Source organism: Apium graveolens, chromosome 6 (assembly GCF_009905375.1).
Source record: "Apium graveolens cultivar Ventura chromosome 6, ASM990537v1, whole genome shotgun sequence".
NCBI lineage: Eukaryota > Viridiplantae > Streptophyta > Magnoliopsida > Apiales > Apiaceae > Apium > Apium graveolens.
In genome coordinates this window covers 142311293-142334543 of record NC_133652.1, presented here as the reverse complement: position 1 = coordinate 142334543, position 23251 = coordinate 142311293, and the positions used below count along the sequence as shown (strand labels likewise).

At 38.1% G+C, this 23251-nt stretch overlaps 1 non-coding gene across 1 annotated transcript; it reads left to right on the top strand.

Moving 5' to 3' along the window:
* Positions 1-11146: 11146 nt before the first annotated feature.
* On the top strand, positions 11147-11253 carry LOC141669259 (small nucleolar RNA R71). The gene has a single exon (XR_012553547.1). It is a non-coding gene; the product is annotated as a small nucleolar RNA R71 (small nucleolar RNA).
* Positions 11254-23251: the final 11998 nt, after the last annotated feature.

Sequence of the window (23251 nt, the reverse complement as noted above, 5' to 3'; positions counted from 1 at the left end):
CATGCCAACATGCTGTGTTGCCGTGCCAAACACCAAATATTTAGCCGAGGGTATTAGCTTTGATGCATGATCATGTTGGACACCCTGCGTGATCATGCCCTTTCTCCGTTCTTATTCAAAATCATTTCAAACACCCGAATCACTTTAAAAAACACATTAAGACAACACATGGGAGTAAAAAAATAAATACAAAATATAACTAATACTATAATTTCGGGTTACCTCCCAAGCTGTGCTTCTTTAATGTCATTAGCTTGACTTATACATACAACTAGCATTATCAATATGGTGAAAAGGAAAATAATTGCACATATCTATGAATCAGTAACAAAATTATAATGTGCAAATTTATCGTAGATCCATAAAAATATAAGAAACTTTTTATGATCACACTTCCTCAATAGACTTAGAGAAATCAAAGTAACTAGAAAAGTTGTCAGAATAATCATCATAAGTACGACTCATAAACTCCTCCCAAATCGGATCTTTATATTCAGAAATAAGACTTTTTAATTTCATCAATCTTAAATTCCTCCTCAATTATAATTGGATACTCATCACTTTTTACCTTGTCTACCAATTTATTAAGCTCAACAACATTCTCTAAATTTGGTAGAAATTCAATTATATTCAAATTAGCATTATCACGCATGCATGGGATTGTAATCAACTAAACAAGTATTCTCATCAAACACAAAATTGTCATCAATTGATAGACAAGATTGGATCGTTGGAAAATTGACACAAGGAGGAACTTGAAGACAACCATCATGCATCACAAGTTCAACTTCCATTATAAAATTATTCCTTTTAGCATTCTCCTCGTACCAACCTATTGATTCAGGTTCACATGAAACATCATTCTTACTAGGAATCTCAAAAGATGGGTCCAAAAAGTGCTTAAAAAGTCCCAAAGAAAGTAAGAAGGATTAGAATGATTCAAACTCTCATCAATACCATTACATACATATAAATCATTATAGTATTGATTTTCAAAAGAATATGAAAAATCTGTTCTATGAGGGTATGTAGCATAATATGAGTTGTAACAATCGAATGAGTTCACCAGATATGGATTAAAATTCTGAAAAGAATTAAAATCTTGAAATCATTCTTGATTGTTGATAAAATCTTGAGCGTTATTCCAGCTAAAATTGTTATACATGCCGTCTCCTCAACTCAAAGCTTTACGTTTTCTACCTCAAAGAAACCTGTAGACACACCAAAGAAAAATAAAAAAACAAAAAAAAATTATGCAAAAAGATAAAATCCAAACTACAAGAAACAATTAACTCAAAATCAATATTGTTGCCTTCCCCGAAAGCGTCACAAATTTGTTGATGTATATTTTTAGAAGTTCGTTCTCAGGGAAGGCCTGATATCAACACCAATTTTAAGTCTTTTATCTCTTATAGTTCAGAAGTGTGAGAAATAATTTGGTGGTGTGTGATTATCTACTAATTAATCTAATAAACAAATAAAACTTATATAACAAGTGTGAGGGAAAAAATCCAAGAATAAGGGTTTTTCAATGCTATCATGAATATATAATTTGTGTTCGTTGTTATGTTAAAAACCATCCTTCTGATGTTTATAAACTCCTCTCCCAAGGTAGATTATAATGCCTATAACTATCCCTTGAACGCCACTCCCATGGACATATAAAGTACAATTATAAAATATTAAGAACCAAGGATTTTTAGTCTCACAATTCGCATATCAATCTCCCGATCTAATATTTTAATTGTGTCAATCATATTATGTACTAGAATTACAACTCCTCTATAAATTCGTTATAATTCCTATAAATATTATTGTACAAGACATGCCTGTATAATAACAAGACTCAGTCACATTGACAATCCTAAGATTAAGTTGTTTGATAATCAAATATGTATTCTGTAATTGTATTTCTTGAGTCTATAAAAAAAATGGTTGGTAGATTAGTGTTAGGGCTAGAACACGCGCTAATATACACACAAGTATATGTGATCGCAAGTAATATAGAATTATTTCTAGTTATTCCTACAGAGACTGGTTTAGATTAATTTCAATCAATGCACTTATGCAACAATTGTATGGTTATTATCCAATGCTAAGATGAATAACAAATTGAGATTGTTTATAACTAAGAATTAACTAAGAGATTATACTAAAGAAATTGTTTATAACTAAGAATTAACTAAGAGATTATACTAAAGAACATTAACTACGATATTAAAAGGAATTGATTACTTATATAACACAAACATGGGATCTAACTTCATTACTAATTCATTCAATAGCCTCTTTCTTCTCAACCTTAGCATGCAATGGTGATGACACTAATCAGATAACACAAAACTAATAAACGCCAACTTTCGTTGTATGATTACCCTACTATTAGACATCCACAAAAGAGAGAGAAGCTGAATAGACACCAATTATATTGAGACCCTATATGTCTATAGAATTTGACAACATAACGGTTTAATGCACAAGTTATCTATCATGATTACATAGGGTAATTAAGATGGGTAAAATTACCTACGAATCATGCATATCAAATACATGAACCTATGCTAGCATGGCAAGTTCTAAACCCCTATATTCACTTTCGCTTCAACAGAGATTAACACGCTATCTTATAAGTTCACGACGCTCATAAGACGAATAAGCACAACCGATACTAGGATATCATACAATCACCACACACTAAGGCATCAAAATTTATTAACTAAAGAAATCCATAAAAAAATCTGCTAGAACCGCATGATAACGATTTGCCCATAATCGGACTCATCATCAACGTGGGTTCCGATAAAAGCATGGTATAATAAACGTAGTCTTTATACTGAATAATAATAAACCAAGTACGTAACAAGAGTATAGGTTCACAAATAAGAAAACTAGCATCCAAGATTACAACTTAGAACAAAGAATCATAAGAATAAACAGGGGTTTCTTCGCCTTCGTTGAATCGTGCTATACGGTCTTCTTACGCCTTCTCCTTAAGCTCTGGAACGTCTTCTTCTTGAAAAACGATCATAAGTTATCAATATATAGCAGTCCAATTAATCCAGGAGTCCAGGAAACAAAATTGTAGTAGAATTAGGATTTTATTATTCCGACATAGCGCGGCCGCACGCTTCATCAGCGCGGGCGCGATGTCCTTCTGAACTTCGGCGCGGCCGCGCGCTACTTACAGCGCGGGCGCGGTGACCTTCTGGAGAAACTAAAATTGCCTTCTTTATTTTGCTGGTTTGAGATGGCCTTTGCACGAGCAATCTTCTTGACATATTCCTAATACCATTTTAGCATCAAAACAATGCTAAATCACCTGGATCCCTGTTATATGCCTGAAATGTAAAAAAAACTACAAAAATACATCAAATGCACAAATAAATCGAGTACAAAACACTAATTTGAGCCTTTATAGAGCATTTTAAGTGGACATAAATGCCACTTAATACACCCCCAAATTTGAACCGATGTTTGTCCTCAAGCATAAACAGACTCAAAGAACAAGAAATAAAAATGCATAAATACAACGATCCCAATGGAATAACTTAACTAATCGACAAGCAACATCTCAACAAATGCAGTTATTCGCACAAGTTCAATCAAATCTCACAAATCAACTCACAAAACCAGAAGCGTGCGTGTGCGCAGATGCTTACAAATATACTTTTGCAATTAGACCAATAATCAAGACTCACTACTCAGCAAGGCAATCACAAGGTTATAAATAGAATAAAAAGCTAAACTCAAAATGACTTATAACACTTCAATTATTATATCGGAGTTATACATGGATTCATGCTTTTATTCATAACACATAAACAACACAAATATGCTTATTTGATCGTGCAATGAGTGAGGTCCACAAAAGACTTATACAATATTACCCATATAGCGAGCATTAGGTTAGTGGATCCCAGACTATAAAGGCCTTAGGTCACTAGGCACAAAGTCCCCTAAGAACTTAATAACTCGAGTACTAAAGAGCCCACTCGTGATCAATTATGCATAAACACTTTTTTTCTCTTTTTTCTTCTTTTTTTCTTTCTTTATTTTTCAAGATTTCTGAACGAGTGCGTTTTACTCCATCTCGTTCAATCCTAGACTACTCATATAAAATATGAGATGGCTACTAGCCATTTGACACCTAGCCACAATAACTAGCAATAAAATCCAATTTTTCCAATTTTTAAATTTCCATGTTATTTTATCATTAAGAGAATATCCTAAATTCAAACTATAAATAAGTGATTAAACCTTGACAAACAAACAAAACATGATCATGATCTAGCACTCAAACGACCTATAAGACTTATTGAAATTAAAATTGTCTCTAGCATGCAAATTAACTCGATAAGACTTAACATCCCTAAACACGACATCACTACACTAGTATCAATATCACAAATCAATCAGAAAAATCATCCAATGGATCATGTTATAATGCAAATGCATGGACTATATGCAACATACAATAAAAAAAACTACTATATGGCAAATATGCAACTATGTGAACTAAACTATCATGAATATGCAAACTATATACGACTCACACATAACATATAATCCTTTACTACCACCCCCAAACTTAAAATATTCATTGTCCTCAGTGAAGGTAATAGTAAGGAAACAGGCATACCTACTCAGAATTAGGGTCATCGCCCTCAACGAGTGGTGTGTTAGGAGTGTCTGGAGGTGGATACACAGAGTCCTCACCGAATACTGGCCACTGAATATCAACTTATATGGCACTAAATGCAGTCCCCAACGCCTGGGTAAGGTCTCGTGCAAACCGACTATGGATGTCATGCATCACATCCATCCTCCTCGTCAAGCGCCTATACTGCACTGAACTCATACCAACACTACCTTGTGCTTCCTCCTGCTGCTGCTGCGACTGCTGCTCTTGCTGCGAATGCTGCTGCTATGAAGGACCGGCTTCTCACCCAACTCAGCTCTCTAAGCTGCTCTGCTCGCCTGAGCCGTGCCACCAACATATGCCTGAGGAGCTGGTCTTCTACCTGGCAGATGGTCATAAGAATATCCGAGCCCCTTAGGATCAGGCTTCCCACCGTACTACTCCTATATACTCAACAATGTAGAACTGTCAATCGGGGCACTCGGAAGCTGCAGTTGCTCGTGTGCAGGCCAATGAACGCCAACTGCCATACACAGCTTCGTCACAATGGATGCATAGGGTATAGAACCCATAGTACTCCCTCGCAAGAACCTCAGAATACCCTGATGAATCACCATCCTGAGATTCACATAGTCTCTCTGAAGAATTCCCCACAATAACTGTGCACGCTCCACAGTAACATCATGCACGTGAGAAGATGGCATGATGTTGGCACAAATAAAAGAATTCCATGCACATGCAAACATGTTCATACATGAGGTAGGGAAAGTGGCATACTCGTTTGTGCCCTTCTTGAACTTTCAGTGAGTCTCAAGCACACACAGGATAGCAACGATAAAATCCAAATTAAAATCATCCCCTGTCTTCTCATTCCAGTTATCCAGATCTGGCCTCCTCTCGGGCTGCTCAATCACCCTCTGAATTACCTCAGTAATATACTCCACCATCAACCCCCTCACCATAGTAAAACCATTCTTCTCCGCCTTCGCATTCGCGTAAAACTCACGAACCACACTCATGGGCACAGCAACGGGTGTCTCGCAGAAAGCAACCTAGCCCATCTCCAAAATCATCTCTAACAACTTACCATCCATCCCCGATGGCAGAAAATCTCGCTCCTTGGCTATATGCTTCGAAAGCAGCCTCGTATACTCCACCTCAGCCTCCGGAGTTAAAAATCTAGGCCTCACACCACCAACACTGGAAGAATTGATAGTGGTGCTGCTAACTTGGGTTCGTTGTCTTTTGGGTGCCATTGAAAGTGAATAAGTTTGAGAGAATAGATAAGTGTATAAGAGAGATTTGTGTTTGAAAATTTGAGAAGTGATGGAGAAGTTTGTGTATAAGTGTGTGTATATATAGGAGATTAAAAATTAATTATGGAAAAGAAGTGGGATTAATTGGAGTAATGGGAGTAATGAAATTGATTTGAAATTGAAATTATGGGAAGTGGAGGAGTAAAATTTGGGTAGAAATTAATTTTGTATTGAAGTCCCCAAAATTATGTTTATTCTAATGTCTCTTTTTTTTACTACAGAGACTCAGCGCGACTGCCCCGCATGGCAGTGCGAGCGCGCCGTGCTTCTGGAAAACCAGTGTAGCCGCCCCACATACCAGCACGGGCGCGCGCACTTACTGGAAAAATAGCGCGGCCGCTCTGCTTCTCAGCGCGGGCGTGCCGTGCTTCTGTAGTTGAACTTGAAATTTTTTCTTCTTCTAATTTTTTTTATGTTTTTCTCGTTATTTCTTCTTCCTCTATCTACCTATGTACACCAAATTTGGGTTGCCTCCCAAGAAGCGCTTGCTTTACATCGTTAGCTTGACATAGAGTCCCGAGAATAAGTAGACAATAAAACGGCACAAACCACTTCGCGGTTTGCCGTATCTCCATAGTAATGCTTCAACCTCTGTCCATTCACTTTGAACGCTTGGCCTGGATCATTCTCAAAAATCTCCACTGCTCCATGTGGAAACACAGTTTTGATAATAAACGACCCTGACCATCTCGACTTCAACTTTCCAGGAAAAAGACGGAGACGAGAGTTGACCAAAAGAACTTGTTGCCCTGACACAAATGATTTGAGCACTAGACCCCTATCATTCCATTGAAGCATCCGAAACTCATCGAGTTCATTCAATTGAAGCATTTTTTTCTTACCAACTGCATCCAAATCAAGGTTTAACTTCTTCAAAACCCAATATGCTTTGTGCTCGAGCTCCACATGAAAATGACAACCTTTACCATAAACCAACTGAAATGGAGACATACCTAACATAGTCTTGTATGCCGTTCGATATGCCCAAACAGCTTCATCTAGCTTCAAAGACCAATCCTTCCTCGATGGACAAATAACTTTCTCTAGAATACGTTTGATTGCTCTGTTAGATACCTCAGCTTGACCATTCGTCTGAGGATGGTAGGCTGTAGCAATGCGATGATTCACATTATATCTTTACATCATAGCAGTGAACTTTCGATTGCAGAAATGCGATCCCTCATCACTGATTATGACTCTTGGAGTCCCAAACCTTGTGAATATCTGCTTATGAAGAAACTTTAGCACTACCTTCACATCATTTGTCGGCAAAGCCTTGACTTCAACCCATTTTGAGACATAATCAACCGCCAACAAGATATACTGATTATTGCAAGATGAGACAAATGGCCCCATGAAGTCAATCCCCCATACATCGAAGACTTCAACCTCAAGAAGCATATTAAGAGGTATCTCATCCCTTTTAGACATATTACCCATACGCTGGCATCGATAACAAACTGATGCGCATCCTTAAACAATGTAGGCCAGGAAAATCCTGCTTGAAGGATACAAGATGCTGTCTTTTCTCCCCCATAGTGAGATCCATACGCTGTCGAATGGTAATCTCGCAAGATCCCCCAATTTCGCTGTACGGAATACATCTCCTAATAATCTGGTCAGGTCCTTGCCTAAACAAGAATGGCTCATCCCACATGTACCACTTCACCTCATAAAGAAACTTCTTCCTTTGAACAGAAGACAAGTCTGGAGGCATAATATTGCTCACAAGGTTGTTCACAATGTTTGAAAACCACATTTCTTCCTCATGTACCCCAAAAAATTGCTCACCGGGAAAAGACTCATTGATCAATGTCTTATCCTGTGAAGTTACACTTGGATCTTCTAAATGAGAGAGATGATCGGTGACTTGATTCTCAGTACATTTCCTGTACTTGATCTCTAACTCAAATTCCTGAAGTAAAAGTACCCATCGAATTAGTCTAGATTTCGAGTCCTTCTTCATGATGAGATAGAGAATCGCAGCGTAATCACTGAAAACTATCACCTTTGTTCCAAGCAAATAAGATCGAAACTTCTCAAAACTGTAGACAATAGCCAATAACTCTTTCTCAGTAGTAGTATAGTTCAGTTGAGCACTATTCAGGGTCTTACTAGCATAGTAGACCACATGAAATATGTTGTTCTTTCTCTGCCCAAGAACTGCTTCAACTGCATAGTCACTTGCATCACACATCATTTTAAAAGGTTCATCCCAATTAGGTGCAGTTATGACAGGTGCCGTGATCAAAATCTTCTTTAAAATCTCAAAAAAAGCAAGAAACTCATCATCAAACTTGAAAGGAACATCTTTCTCTAGGTGATTGCACAAGGGTTTAGAGATTTTAGAGAAGTCCTTGTTGAACCGCCGATAGAAACCTGCATGACCAAGAAAGCTGCGAACTCCCTTAACAGAAATTGGTGGATGGAGGTTTTCAATGACCCCCACCTTGGATTTATCCACCTCAAGACCTTTACTAGAGACCTTGTGCCCAAGAATAATGTCATGTCGCACCATAAAATGACATTTTTCCCAGTTGAGAACCAGATTGGTCTCAACACACCTTTTAAGAACGGCGCCAAGATTCTGCAAGCACTCATCGAAAGAATTACCGAACATAGAGAAATCATCCATGAACACCTCGACATTATGACCAATCATGTCAGAGAAGATAGCCACATGCATCTCTGAAATGTGGAAGATGCACCACACAACCCAAAAGAAACTCTTCTGAATGTAAAAGTACCAAACGAACAAGTGAAGGTAGTCTTTTCCTGATCCTCTGGAGCAATGCAAATCTGATTATAACCCGAATAGCCATCCAGAAGATAGTAGTACTCATGCCCAGCCAACCTGTCAAGCATCTGATCAATAAACGGAAGAGGGAAGTGATCATTCCTTGTGGCTTTGTTCAGCTTTCTGTAATCCATTCAAACTCTCCACCCCGTGACTGTTCGAGCGGGAATGAGCTCATTTTTCTCATGAGCAACAACTGTGATACCTCCTTTTTTTGGCACACACTGAACTCGACTCACCCAAGAACTGTCAAAGATGGGATAGATGATCCCTGCATCTAACTATTTGAGGATCTCCTTTTTACAACTTCTTTCATGATCAGATTAATCCTTCTCTGTTGCTCAACAGTAGGCTTGCTACCTTCCTCCAGCAAAATTTTATGCATACAATAAGAAGGACAGATTCCCTAATATCTACTTAGTCCATCCAATTGCCGACTTGAACTCTCTCAGAATTCTTCAGAGCTTTTCCTCATAACTACCTGAAAGGTCAGATGCAATAATAACAGGCAAAGTTGATGCATCACCTAAAAAGCATACCTTAAATGTCCAGGCAATGGTTTAAGCTCAAATGTAAGAGATTCCTCAATAGATGGCTTGAGGCGCTTTGGAGATTTGTTCAACTCCTCCAATTCAAGATATTCAAAAGGCATATCTAGCCTTCGCTTCCAAGGAGAAGCATTCAAATACTACAACTGTTCATCGCCTTCATCATCTTCACTATTTGAAATTTCCCAACAAGGCCTTCTCTAAGGCATCATACCTTAGCATTTGATCAAGTTCTGAAGTAATCACAGAATTGACCAACTCCACTTTTAAGCACTCCTCGTTTTCAGTCTAGAATTTCATGGCATTGAAAACATTAAACATTACATCTTGATCTAGCACTCGCATAGTAAGCTCACCCTTATGCACATCAATCAAGGTTCGGCCACTAGCCAAGAAAGATCTTCCCAAGATTATGAGAATCTTCTTATCCTCCTCGAAATCAAGAATTACAAAATCAGCAGAAAAGATGAGTTTGTCCACCTTGACCAAGACATCCTCCACAATGCCTCATGGATATGTAATAGATTGATCGGCCAACTGCAAGGTCATATAAGTAGGATTTGGATCAGGTAAGTCCAATTTCTTGAAGATTGACAAAGGCATCAGATTGATGCTAGCTCCCAAGTCATATAAGCATTTGTCAAATGACACATTTCCAATGGTGCAAGGAATAGTGAAGCTTCCACGATCTTTAAGCTTCAGAGGCAACTTCTAATATAGCACAGCACTGCATTCCTCCGTAAGAGCAACTATCTCTAAGTCATCAAGCTTCACTTTTCGAGAGAGAATACCTTTCATAAACTTCACATAACTAGGCATCTGTTTAAGAGCTTCAGTGAAAGGTATATTGATATGAAGTTTCTTAAACACCTCCAGAAACATTTCAAACTGCTCATCCATTTTTTTCTTCTGCAGCCTTTTAGGAAAAGGAGGTGGAGGATATATCTGTTTCTCTCCTGTATTACCCTCAGGAGGAGTGTGTTCCACAATAGTCTTCCTTGGTTCCACTTCTGCTTCCTTCTGCACTTCTTCTTCAGCCACAACTTCTTCCTTCGAAACTTGAGATTTTTCGGGATTTTTAACCTTTCCAGACCTCAATATAAATGCCTTCACATGCTCCTTAGCTTCCCTCTTTCCTGGAACTTCAGTGTCACTAGGGAGTGTACCAGGTTGACGATTTAGCAAGGCATTGACAATTTGCCCAATTTGATTCTCCAAGGTCTTAATAGACACTGCTTGGCTCTTGCACATGAGCCTTAACTCCTCCAATTCAGATTTTTCATTTGAGTGTTGCAACTGGAGTTGTTGCCTTAGTGCATATTGCGGTTGCTGAAAACCGGTAGGGTTGTATTGCTTTTCTGCATATTGCTGATAAGGCTGCTGAACCGCATTCTGAGTATTGCTCCAGCTGAAGTTAGGATGATTGTGGTTGTTAGGATGATAGGTGGTCGGAACATGCTGCTGCGACCTCTTAAAGTTGCTCATAAACTGAGCTGATCCACTAGAAATAGCACACTGCTCTTTCTCATGGGCACCAACACAAAGCTCACAAACACTAGTGATTTGATTCACTCCATAATTAGCCAAAGGATCCACCTTCATCATCAAAGCCTTAAGCTGAGCAGCTATAGCAATAGTTGCATCTACCTTCATAATTCATGTTACCTTGCCTTGAGGTAGTATTTGAGTTAGGTTCTGGTATTCATTGGAAGCCATCAGCTCAATCAATTCATAAGCTTCATCATAGCTTTTAGCCCATAAGGCACCTCCTGATCCTGCATCAAGCATGGCTCTAGAAGTAGCACCCAAACCATTATAAAAGCAGTTAATGATCATCCAGTCAGGCATCCCATGGTGAGAACACTTTCTAAGCATCTCCTTGTAGCGATCCCAAGCCTCACATAAAGATTCTCCAGATTGCTGAGCAAATTGAGTAAGTGCGTTTCTAATCGCAGCAGTCTTCGCCATAGGAAAGATTTTAGTTAGGAACTTTTGAGAAAGATCCTCCCATTTGGTGATAGACCCTGGTGGTAGAGAATGTAAACAGCACTTAGCTTTATCCCGCAGAGAGAATGGGAAAAGCCTCAACTTAATAGCATCTTCTGAAACTCCAATGAACTTGAAAGTGTCGTAGATCTCGATGAAATCTCTGATATGCATGTTGGGGTCTTCTATCGGAGAACCCCCAAACTGAACTGAGTTCTGTATCATCTAAATCGTACTCGACTTGAACTCAAAGGTATTAGCCGAGATGGCTGGTCGGACAATGCTAGACTGAATATCATTAATCTTCAGTTTAGAGTAATCCATCAAAGCCTTCGTATTCACTTCTGATTCTCCCATTACAATAATAGCTTCTTCTTCAACTTTCTCCTCGATAAGAACTTCTTCAAAAACTTCCTTAGCTACTACAACTTCTTCCTCAGCTTGATCCAGTGTTCTCTTACAAGACCGAGAATGCGTATGCATACACGCTCGCTAGAGTACCATAAACACGATAAGGAAATAAGTAAGTAATAATGTCTGAGTCAATGAACTTTAACGACCACTGATGACAAACACATAAACTAAAAATTAACACTGAGTCCCCAGCAGCGGTGCCAAAAACTTGTTGGGGCTAGAACACGTGCTAATATTCACGCAAGTATACGCGATCGTAAGTAATATAGAATTATTTCTAGTTCGTTCCCACATAGACTGGTGTAGGTTTATTTCAATCAATGCACTTATGCAACAATGGTATGGTTATTATCCAATGCTAAGATGAATAAAAAATTGAGATTATTTATAACTAAGAATTAACTAAGAAATTATACTAAAGAACAATAACTACGAGATTAAAAGGAATTGATTACTTATATAACACAAACATGGGATTCTAACTTCATTACTATTTCATTCAATAGCCTCTTTGTTCTCAACCTTAGCACGCAATGGTGATGACACTAATCAGATAATACAAAACTAGTAAACGCCAACTTTCGTTGTACGATTACCCTACTATTTGACATCCACAAAAGAGATATAAGCTGAATAGATACCAATTATATTGAGACCCTATATGTCTATAGAATTTGACAACATAACGGTTTAATGCACAAGTTATCTATCATGATTACATAGGGAAAGTAAGATGGGTAAAATTACCTATGAATCATGCATATCAAATACATGAACCTATGCTAGCATGGCAGATTCTAAACCCCTATATTCACTTTCACTTCAATAGAGATTAACACGCTATCTTATAAGTTCACGACACTCATAATGTTACGACCGGCATTTTTGTGTAATATTATTTATGGATTTGGTATAATATTAAAGCCGAAAGTAAATATGTTCAATGATTGTACGTTTGTGTGAGTGAGAATTTCTGCATTATAAAATTTTTATGTGTAGTACATGATTTTTCAAAGCAAAAGTTTATTTATTTCCTTTATTTTTTATTTATAAGGAATATTCTAAGCCTTGGAGAAATTTTCTTTAAAAAGATATTTTGTTCACAAATTTTGAAAGTGATTTTATAAAATCTCTAAAAATCCAAATTTTTTATGGTATAAATTTTATAATTTTTGAACTTTTATTTTATTATATAAAAATAAATCTTTGAAAATTAGTTACTTAATAATTATCAAATTACATGATTACCCTTGCATGCAAACTCTCTTCTATTCAACCAAGGGGCAAGGAGGGCATTTCCAACCCCACTCACTTTCATTCTACTAGTCACATTACCATTTTGTCCTTGCATGCAAATCTACCTAACTATGTTGGAAGGTTATTCTTGTAATTTCTCTCATCCACTCACTTGTGGGCAAATAAAAGTAAACATGACAAACACTCCACTTTCACTCCACCATTTCCACACTCTTCCTCCCTCCCCCTTTCCTCTCGGCCTTCCCCCTCTCCTCTCGGTTTTTTAGCCGAAACCCTACCCCCTCCCCTTTTCTTCATTCCCCATTCAAGCTCCCACCTTCCATACAAGTAAATATTACTTCTCATATCATGATCATATATAATTCAAAGATTTTTGAGTAAAAAGTTTAAGTTTTAAGTTTGCATGTCAAAGTTTTAGTTGGAACTCAAAGTACAATCTTGATTCTTATGGATTTAAGGTTGTTTTTTAGAGGACTACAAGGAATGGTGAAATTCCAAGTCTTGAGAAAGAGACTCTTGATGTGAATGGCCATTTCCCTTCCACTTCTTTCGGCCATGACCTTGAGGGAGCTGAATGAATGGTTCTTGAGATTATTCTTGTTGCCTTGTTCTATTTCTATGTGTTTTTTGGTGGTGATAACATAAATTTTGTATCAAAAACTTGATAAAACCTTTGGATGCTAAGTGATCATCTAGATATAGTTTATGCTAGGCTTTCATGTCGATTTTATGGTAAAATATATTTTAGAAAATATGTTGTTTTGGTTCATAGGACTCGAAGTCATGCATGCATGTAGATTTCTCTTGGAATGTTGGAAGATTTTGATCATTTGGGAAGATTTTGTTAGTAAGCTTTAATTTCAGTAGGGATAAGGTATAAATCTTGATTAGTGCTCCTTGATATGTGGTAATAATTCATATATATATTTTATAAAAATATATAACTTGTTATTTTCAAAAACTTGATGACTTGTAAATAGTGTAATGTGATTTCCTTTGTTTTGCTATGTTGCACCTTAGGTAAGGATGATCTCCACCAAGATTATTTTGAGTTTAAGGGAGTTAGTTTAGTAGATCACCATAGTTAAGTCATGGTTTGGGTATTTGGGTTGTTGGTGGTTGAGTTTGTCAAGTAAAAACCTTGGAGAAAGGAGAGTCTTAGTTTCTGCAGAAAATCAGTTTAGTACCCTGAGGTTTAGAGTGAGTTTTGACCATGTCATTGTTGTGCACTTTGAGGCCCAAGCCACCAGAAGCTAGAATTAGGAGTATATAAAAGGTTTTAGGTGTTGGTTGGAGGTTTGCAAGTCGTTTGGTTAGGTGCACAAGTGGAATCACAAAATCTGTCCAGCAGGGGACAGTTTTGTTGCAACTTAGAAATAGGAAGTTTTGACCATGTCATGGGTAGGCCCTCATTAGGCCCTGTTGGGCCTTAGTTAGAGGGAGTGTCAGAGAAGTTTTTCCAGCCATAGTTCATAAGATATGAGTTAGAACCATGTGTCACAAGTTAGTTCAAGTCAGGGCATTTTTTGCCCAGAAAAACAGGGGAACCATGGACTTTAAGCTTAGTCCCAAGGAGGCCCAAGCTAGGCCCTTGAGCCACATCAAGTTTGGAAGATGCCTTATGGTCAGATGAGTCTCGTGTAAAAGTTTTGGAGTTAAACTTGTAGTTTAAGGGTATCTAATGCACTCAAGAAACCATAGATGTCATTCTGAAATTTACTCCAGTGAGCACTTCCACTTATCACATAGTTTTAGAGCACTTATGAGTAAGATCTAGGTTGACCACTATGGTTGTAAGATAGTATAAAGCTATTAGAGCAAAAGTCCCAAGTGAGAGTTAATAGTTTTTGGATAGTTTAGTAAAGGCACATCGAGTTAGGAAGCCAAAATTTGGAGACTTTATCTAGTATAGCGACCAAGTGACTTAAGTTGTGAGTCGAGATTATCCAAGCCTAGTGTTGCATTATGATGTGTGTGATATTATTTGGTATTAAAAATATGATATGTGAGTATATGTGGCTATGTGTATGATTATATTTATAAGGTGAATATAAAGTAAGTGCATATAGGCCTAAGTGCCATTTATGTTTAATTTCGTGTTGTAAATAGGTTAAGTTGGTGAGAATATATTATAATGAGGATTATTATTATTTATGTAGGATCTCGAGACGAGGGTAAACTTGCCATAAAGGTCGGGTGAAGCTTCCAGTTGCTCCTACCAGCCAGACCAGACCAGCCTTTCTCAAGGCAAGTGATTCAACCTGTCTTTCGTATTCACTACAAATAGTTCATATATATTGATGCGATTATCCTGAGTCATTTTGATATACTTGAACCAAGTGTTTCTTAAGTTTATCTTTGAATTATATAGAAATTCTATGAACCCCCAAGTACGTATTGTAAGTAGATCAAAAGTCTTATCATGATAGTATATTAAAGTAATTGGAATGCCATGATAAAATAAAGAGTTGTTATAATACTTGATTGATCCTCTTGATTAACATGATAATGATTCCTAAAGTATTGATATCTCACCCTGATGCTTGAACCCCTATAGAACTTTACCTTGATACCTAAAAGCCAGATATTCATCAAAGTTGTCCATAATTGATTGATACCCCTCTTTATTACCCTAAAGTTTGACAATCCTGATATATCTTGAGCTAAAGATCATTTCTTCATACCTTAACACCCTTAGTATTCATGAAGCTTATCTTCTTAATGTTCTAGCACTTGTACCTTGTCGAAAACCATTGCTTTAATCCTAGTTTGGCATTACTCTTTCATAATATCCAATAGCCTTGCTAAATTTCCTTGTCCAAGTTTTTGTATATGGAAACCTTTCAGTTACCCTAATAGAGTAAAGTCTAGTGGATCATGGCCCTGAGATTTCATATCGTATTTCCAGTGTTTCAAGTTGATCTATAATCCCTTGATAAATATGTATACTGTTTAAAGAGATTTTGTTATAAATCGGCATCAGTTTTTGAAATGATTAAAATGTGGATTTTCAGTCCCAAAGGGGGATAAATGTTTTCTTTGAATAGTGGATCTGGACTGAGACGCGAGTCCTTTCCACACTTATATTGTAGGCTTAAAAGTTGCCTAGGGATCCCATTAATGTTTTAGAACCCAGCGAGGTTCGGGATTACTTCGCGGCTGATCACCGGCTGTAATCCGTAGCGTCATAAAATGATTTTGATTAAGATATGATTTTGAAAATGTTTTGATACAAGTAAATGATGCCATCACCCAAAGTTTTATCTCTTGACATTATTGGTTATGTCTCCATAATTGTCATTCTTTAATATATATCTAGATTTATGTCATGTATCGTATTGATTAGCACTTGTTGAGCATTTGGCTCACTCCTTGCTTTACCCTGATATTACAGCTAGTAGCTATGGTTAGATTCAAGCAGACAGCACGTAAGACCTGTGACGCTGATGCGTATGTTCGAGCTCAGGTAGAATAAGAGATAGTTTTGTGTGAGGACTCGATACTAAAATCAGTTGTAATAGATGGTAGTGTTGGGCTGTTCCAAACCCTAAACTGTAAGATCTTGGATTTGGTTATGTTCACTTCCTTTTAAATATTGTAATAGTTATATTTATTTTGTTGGTAAGTTGGGGGTGTGACAGGTTTTGGTATCACAGCTACGGTTTAGAGTCCCTGGATAGCCCAAATAGGATTATAGGATATATGTATAGGTTATAGATAAAATGCGAGAGAGTATGTTAAGTAAATTTATTATTAATACTCCTCTTATTGGTTTCTCAGCAAAGGGCGCATTCCTCGACACCCTCTGGGTCGGACGACACTATTGCTTTCTCCATGTATATTGAGTTGAGACGCGAGTTTGACATGCTTCAGGGCAAGTACGACCGACTGATAGACTGACTGAAGAACATGTACCTGGACAACCGAAACTATGAAGGGAAGCCCAAGGAGTAGATGACTGCGAGACTTGAGACCTTGATTCAGTACGTCAACACTAAGCTTGAGCAGATGCCAGCGCACCGGGACCGCACCAGCCAGTATGTCATCCAGATGGTGGCAGATGAGCTTCAGAGCATTGTGAAGATGCTTTGAGAGGAGAAGACTACCAAGCCCCGTTCTGATGGAGTAAAGCCTTAGTTCTTTCCATTATTTACCTTTTCATGTTGTTGTACTATCAGACTTCGTAGAATTCCCAGTTGTTTCCTTTAAATAAGCCTGTTGTTCCGAGAATCAGACTTTGTCCTAATCCTGATGTATTGTGACCTTTAAATTTCAATAATTATGCATTATCGTTCCATTTGCTCTCAACTGTTATTTTACGCTTTTATATGCATCACCATATCTGCTTAATTCAAAACTTGACCTCATATGTAAATAAGAATGCCATGCGATACCCTCGAATTATTTCATCATTCATATATGTTTTGACATAACTCTTATTTCAGGATCATGCCTCCCAAAAAGAAGAACCCAACAACTGCATCTACCACAGATCCAAATATTCTTCGACTACTGGAAACTTTGCAACAACAAACCAATGCTATAGCTCAACAACAACTAACTCTTCAACAACGAATTGAAAACCAAGATAACCGTGAACCACACCAACCACCCGAGCCACCAGTACCACCTCAACAAATTATCACTTTCAAGGCTTTTCAGAATGTGAATCCACCTGCATTTCATGATACTACTGATCCAGTAATAGCTAACACATAGATTAAGGAAATGGAAAGGGCTTTTGAGCTGGTACAGTTAGGAGACGATCAGAAGACGCCATATGCTACTTACTTCCTGAAGGGCGAAGTTATCTATTGGTGGGAATCAGTAAAAACTATGGAAGCAACTCAACAGGTTTCTTGGGAGAGATTTAAGAAGTTATTTCTGGAAAAGTATTACCCTAAGTACATGCAGAATCAGATGGAGCTTAAATTTCTTGAGTTGAAGCAAGGGAATATGTCTATACTAGAGTATGAGAAGAAGTTCACTAAGTTGTCAAGGTTTGTGACAAAGTATACCAGTACTGAGGAGGAAAAAGTGAAGAGATTTCAACAAGGATTGGAGCCTTGGATCAGAGATAGAGTGGCTATGTTTGAGCTTGATACTTATGCGGGAGTAGTACAGAAAGCTGCTCTGATTGAGAATAATGGGATGCAGTCAAGGAAGGAAAGGGATAACAAGAAGAGAAAGGTTCCATTTTATGGATAAAAGTCTGAAGCCAGAAATTCACAAGATCGGAATGTAAAGAGGATTGGATTCCATAAGGGCGGAAATTTTCAAGAAAAAGGGAATTTAGGCAAAAGGCAAGAATCGAAAGGGAACAACCAGGAAAGCCAAGGACAAGTTGGAGAAAAAAGGTTCCAGAGACCGGAATGTAGGCACTGTGGAAGAAGGCACCCCGGAGTGTGTAATAAACTGAGCATGACATGCTATAGGTGTAACCAGAAGGGACATTTGGCAAATGAGTGCAAGATGCCGAAGCCAGGAGTTACATGTTACAAATGTGGAAAGACTGGACACATAGCTAGGGAGTGCAAGACAACCGGACCAGTCAAAGCTCTAATGAATGTGGCAAGTACCAGTGCAAGCGTGCCAGCTGAGGTATTGGCATTACCTTCACCACCTACAACCCCGCAAGCAACAGCAAGGACATTCGATCTAAAAATGAAGGATGCTGTTCAGAATTCTGAGGTGATAGCAGGTACACTTTTACTTAATAATGTCAAAGCTAAAGTGTTGATTGACTCGGGAGCAACAAGATCTTTCATATCAGAAACTTTTGTTGATAAACTACAATGTGATAAAATGATTATGAGCGAGGTAGTAAATGTGGTAATTGCGAACCAAGAGAAGAATCCTATAAATCAATTATGTATGAAGTGTGAGATTGATATTTCGGGGTATAAGTTTTCAGCCGACTTGATACTCTTCAAGTTGGGAGAGTTTGATATAATTTTAGGAATTGATTGGTTAGGAAAGAATAACACCCAGATTAATTATAAGACCAAGAAAGTATATTTAAAGACGAAGAGTGGAGAGAAGGTAGTATTTAAGGGGCAGAGGCAAGAGCAACTATTTCTTACAATCGTTCAGGCTAAGAAGCTACTTAGAAAAGGATGTGAGTCGTTCCTAGCTTATGTAGTGGATTTAGAAAAAGGCAGTCCCAACATAGAAGATATCCCTGTAGTTAACGAGTTCCCCGATGTGTTTCCAGATGAACTACCAGGCTTATCACCAGATCGACAAATCGAGTTCGAGATCAACCTTGCTCCAGGTACGGAATCAGTTTCAAAGGCCCCATATAGGATGGCACCAGCAGAAATGAAAGAGTTGCCGAGCCAGCTACAAGAATTGTTGGATAAGGGAGTGATACGGCCAAGTACGTCACCATGGGGAGCACCTATTCTGTTTGTAAAGAAGAAAGATGGGAGTATGCGGCTATGCATAGATTATCGGGAGTTGAATAAGGTCACGATCAAGAACCGCTACCCGCTACCAAGAATAGATGACCTATTTGATCAGCTGAAGGGAGCAAAGTGCTTTTCAAAGATTGACTTGAGATCAGGATACCATCAATTAAAGATCAAGGAAGAAGATATTCCCAAGACAGCATTCAGGACCAGATATGGGCATTATGAATTCCTAGTAATGCCGTTTGGATTGACCAACGCCCCGGCCGCATTTATAGATCTGATGAATCGAGTATTTAAGAAGTATTTGGACAAGTTTGTAGTGGTATTCATTGATGATATCCTTATTTATTCTAAGTTGGAAGAAGAACATAAGCAGCACCTCTGGATAGCATTGGAGATACTTCGTCAAGAGAAGTTATATGCCAAGTTTTCTAAATGTGAGTTTTGGTTAAAGGAAGTTCAATTTTTGGGACATGTCATTGGAAATGAAGGAGTTAAAGTAGATCCGGCAAAGATTGAGACGATTATGAGTAGGGAGAGGCCAAAGACACCTACGGAAGTACGAAGTTTTCTAGGATTGGCAGGGTATTATAGAAGGTTCGTCAAGGATTTTTCAAAAATCACCACGCCATTGACCAAGTTAACCAGGAAGAATCAGAAGTTCAAATGGAGTGCAGAATGTGAGAATAGCTTTCAAGAGTTGAAATAGAGATTGGTAACCGCTCCAGTGTTAGTACTACCAGATGACCAAGGGAACTTTGTGATATTCAGCGATGCTTCACATAAAGGATTGGGCTGTGTGTTAATACAACACAGTAAGGTGATCGCGTATGCGTCATGACAGTTGAAACCGCATGAGTTGAAGTACCCGACGCATGACTTGGAACTAGCCGTCATAGTGTTCGTACTTAAGATTTGGAGACATTACCTCTACAGAGAGAAGTGTGAAATCTATACGGATCACAAGAGTTTAAAGTACATTTTCACTCAGAAGGAGCTCAATATGAGGCAAACGAGATGGTTGGAATTGATCAAGGACTTCGATTGCTCGATAAATTACCATCCTGGAAAGGCGAATGTTGTTGCCGATGCACTAAGAAGAAAGGAGAGATTAAATATGATGGCAACACCAAAGGAATTGTCTGAAGAGATTAAGAATGAGATCCTGCAAGAAGCCCACAATTCAAGATTTTCAATCCACCCGGGAAGCACCAAGATGTATCAGGACTTAAAGCAGAATTTTTGGTGGCCAAATATGAAGCGAGATGTGGCGGAATGGGTTGCGAAGTGTTATACTTGTCAGAAAGTGAAGGCAGAACATCAATGACCAAGCGGATTAATTCAGCCCCTAAAGATTTCAGAATGGAAATGGGAAAATATTGCTATGGACTTTATAGTAGGACTACCACGAACGAAATCCGGACATGACGCTATATGGGTTATAGTTGATCGTCTTACGAAGTCAGCGCATTTCCTTCCAATTAATGAGAAGTCGTCATTGGACAAATTGGTTCATCTGTACGTGCGCGAAATCGTACTAAGGCATGGAGTACCCGTATCGATAGTTTCAGACAGAGATCCCCGATTTAACTCAAGATTCTGGAAGCAATTTCAAGAAAGTCTTGGCACGAAGTTGAACATGAGCACAACATACCACCCGCAGACTGATGGTCAGAGCGAAAGGACAATTCAAACAATCGAAGACATGTTGCGCAGTTGTGCAATCGATTTTGCAGGAAGTTGGGACGACCACTTGCCATTGATTGAATTCTCTTACAATAATAGCTATCACTCCAGTATTGGCATGCCACCATACGAAGCTTTGTACGGGCGAAAATGTAGATCACCGACAAGTTGGGATGAAGTAGGAGAAGGAAGGATTCTCGGATCAAAATTGGTGCAACAGTTGCATGACACAGTCAAGTTAATTCAGAGAAGGTTGCTTGCTGCTCAAGATAGACAGAGGAAGTCTGCGGATCCAGCGCGTAAGGATGTTCGATTCCAAGTTGGCGAAGCTGTTTTGTTGAAGGTGTCACCAAGAAAAGGGTTATCTAGATTTGGCAAGAAAGGGAAGTTAGCACCTAGATATATAGGTCCTTTTGAAATTTTGAGTCAAGTGGGGAAGGTAGCCTACGAGTTAGCCTTACCACCTCAGTATCAGCATGTGCATAATGTGTTCCATGTGTCGTTGCTTAAGAAGTACAATCCTGACATCAGCCATGTGATAGAATATGAACCTGTAGAAATTCAGGCAAACCTGTCATTTATGGAGCAACCTGTCAAAATACTCGACTGGAAAGAGAAGAGTCTTAGAAACAAGTCAGTAAAGTTAGTAAAAGTACTTTGGAGGAACCCCAAGGTCGAAGAATCGACTTGGGAGTTAGAGTCTGATATGCGTTCCCGGTATCCTCATCTGTTCTCTTAGATTCTGGGGACAGAATCCTTTAAGGGGGAGAGGATGTTACGACCGGCATTTTCGTGTAATATTATTTGTGGATTTGGTATAATATTAAAGCCGAAAGTTAATATGTTCAATGATTGTACGTTTGTGTGAGTGAGAATTTCTGCATTATAAAATTTTTATGTGTAGTATATGATTTTTCAAAGCAAAAGTTTATTTATTTCCTTTATTATTTATTTATGAGGAATATTCTAAGCCTTGGAGAAATTTTCTTTTAAAAGATATTTTGTTCACAAATTTTGAAAGTGACTTTATAAAATCTCTAAAAATCCAAATTATTTTATGGTATAAATTTTATAATTTTTGAACTTTTATTTTATTATATAAAAATAAATCTTTGAAAATTAGTTACTTAATAATAATCAAATTACATGATTACCCTTGCATGCAAACTCTCTTCTATTCAACCAAGGGGCGAGGAGGGCATTTCCAACCCCACTCACTTTCATTCTACTAGCCACATTACCATTTTGTCCTTGCATGCAAATCTACCTAACTATGTTGGAAGGTTATTCTTGTAATTTCTCTCATCCACTCACTTGTGGGCAAATAAAAAACCAAGTAAACATGACAAACACTCCACTTTCACTCAACCATTTCCACACTCTTCCTCCCTCCCCCTCTCCTCTCGGCCATCCCCCTCTCCTCTCGGTTTTTTAGCCGAAACCCTACCCCCTCTGTGGCGCCCTCCAAACCCGGGTCAGAAGTTTGGGGTCCACACACACCTTATTTATAACCTGCTTATAACAATAATAAAGATAATAATAATATGCAGTGACCCTACTTACCAACCACCACGGACCGCAACAGGTTAAAGTATGTACACAAGCCAAACACACTATTATATTACAAATGTTCAAATCCCAATTATTCCAAACTCAAAATGGAGTATTAAACATTATTACAAACTTTTACAGACTTAAATTGTCCTAAAAGAAGCCTACCGGCTCAGCTCAATCAACCTGAACCCCTAGCTCTCGCGCTGGACTGGGGATTCTCGGTACCAACCGGTTCCTTCTTAACTGGAAAAGAACAGAAACAATATCGCACAAATGAGCTAACTAGCTCAGCAAGTCACAATGACAAAACTGAGAATAATGATCATCAGGTGAACATGGTTATGATATCAAGTGAACAATGGATTATGATTTAGAATTGGATATTATATTTTCATGTTAAAAACCAAGGTTAGGCTGCTGATCAGTCACGCACTAACCCCGAGCAAAGCACACAGCACTGCTCTAACTACTGGATCCAAGGCACACATTGGCCTAACTTGACCATTATATGGTCTGACCACGAATCTGGTCCACAATATTATAAAACAATCCAATTCTAACATAATAACAGAATAAACAATAATAAACAATAACCAGAATCATTAACAATATTTGTTGTTCCATAATGAAATGGTTTTAAT